The following is a 2,359-nucleotide window of genomic DNA, read 5'->3' on the forward strand; positions in this document are numbered from 1 at the left end:
GCCTCATCTAGCAGTCATTGTAAGGAGTTACCAAATCTTAACTCATTTCCATTAACAAAAAAATTGGACCTCCAATATTGCTTCAAAATGATCACTCTAATAAGGACTTTAAATATCCGAAGAGGCTTGTGTTTTAGAGCCTGGATCCCTGTGTGCCTGTTAGAAAGAAGCAAACCTTTATGATGTGAAGCTTACTGGAATCTTCTAGCCATTGAGCGTGACCCTTAAAAGAGGGTGATTGACAAAGCATGTGGGATTTGAGTCCCTTTCTTTTCTTGTACCATACCCTGGGGGCGGGGGACAACTTTATGTTCTCACCATCTTTATCCATAATACACCTCTTTATCTCAGGCCCTATAGAAATAAGACTGTGTTTTCTAAATCTAGAAATCATGCCCATGTAATCTTTTTCTCTTTTGGTGTTGATCATACCTCAGGTGTTTATAATAGTGATGCAAAACCGACGGACACAAATAGAGATGCCCATATTATTAAGTTAGAAATATGTGACTTGTGAGAAACACTGAGTCATCTGTAATTCCTGCTTCCTAAATTATTAGTAGTATGAAACATCATTGGAAGGCTACAAAATCAAATCAGACATTAGTGGAGCAAAATATACTTTGAATGTTCAAATAGCAATTCCATTTCCCTCATATTGATGCATCCCCCCAATGACCCAGTAAAAGGCATTGTATGCTTTGGGATTAAGATTCAAACAACTTGTTCAAATGCTACTCTCATTTTTGTATTGAGTTATGAGCTCCTCTACATCTCTAGCAGCTGGGTACTCTTCAACGGATAAAATTGTCCATATTTACCTTTCCTTTCCCCTTCCAGCATGAGGTGTGGAATTCTTCCCTGGCAAATATCAACTGAAATATGAGAGAAATGTATGTAAATACCATGGCCATCAAAGTCTATTGCAGTAGTTACCAATGATACAAAGCAAGTATGTTACACTACCCATGAACTGACAGATACCAGAACCCCAGTTTCTGCCAAAACAAGATGAAGAACTTCATGGACTCATCTCAAATGCCTTATGAACCAGGACCACTTCCTCTGGCCTCTTACCAGTACTAGATAGAGCATCCACTCCACTCTGAACTGCTGCAGCCATGAACATGGGTCCTTCTTCCTGGAGCTAGAACCAGAGGTTTCCTTTTCGGGAGGAGCATGCCTTAGGGATTTCTCGGCCACCCCACATACCTGCTGTTCAAGCTATATTCTGGATGAGTGGGAATGAGTGTTAAGTTTATACAGCTTTCCTGGATAGCCGCCTCCTGAAGGATGTGGGCTATGCCTTGGACATGGCTTTGAGGAAATCCTGAAACTTTGTTCTTCCCTGGCTTGGAAGATGGCCTTTCACCTAGGTCATTAGGTAGAGGCTGAGAGGACCTGCTTCTCTTGTCCAAAGCAAAGGTGAATGCCTCCCAAAAGAAGGATATTGCTCAAAGAAGCTTCTCAGCACTCTACCCAAAGGGACTTATTTAATTTGGAAAAGAATGTGGAGAAGCTCGGACCTAAGGATGCTCTTGAGAGTGGTGGATGCAGCTGAGAAACGTAATTGACAAGAAGCTCGTGGACTGAATGAATACAACTGGAAAGGAAAAGGTCATCTGACCTCTATTGTCAGATGATATGACCTTATGTATAGAAAAATCTGAGGAATCCACCAAAAGATGTCCAGAAATATTGTGTGAGCTCAGCATGGTGGCAGATATAGGAGTAATGCGCCCAAAGTCATTTGTAGTATTTTTGCATCATAATATGTACCTGAAATGAATAATTGATGTTAAATTAAGAAGACAATTCCTTTTGCAATCACATAAAACAATGTAGAAGGATAAATTTAACAAAAATGTACTCTGATAGATAGATAGATAGACAGATAGATAGATAGATAGATAGATAGATAGATAGATATAGATAGATATAGAGATATAGAGATGAGATAGAGATAGAGATAGAGATACACATATATGACCTCTCTGAGTGGAGGCATTTCCCAAACAATTAGAAAGCAAACAATTTATTTAAACACTAAGCCTGTATGGCAAGTTATTAGAATCTTTGTTTAAGAAATAGTTTTGTATCTTTATGTGTGTTGAAGTTTTGGGAGTACCAGTGTTTATGGTAAGGTCATGCTTACACACTGGTATAAGTTAGAAAACCTGGAGGTTTTGTGGAAACACAGTGCTGAACGCTATCCCTAGAAGTTTTTCTTCAACAACCTAAGGGTAAGTGGTCATATTTAAATTTCTAGTCACTTGCCAGGAAACATTAAAGAATTTTGATGAGCCGGGCGTGGTGGCGCACACCTTTAATCCCAGCACTCGGGAGGCAGAGGCAGGCG

Source organism: Mus caroli, chromosome 17 (genome assembly GCF_900094665.2).
Source record: "Mus caroli chromosome 17, CAROLI_EIJ_v1.1, whole genome shotgun sequence".
NCBI lineage: Eukaryota > Metazoa > Chordata > Mammalia > Rodentia > Muridae > Mus > Mus caroli.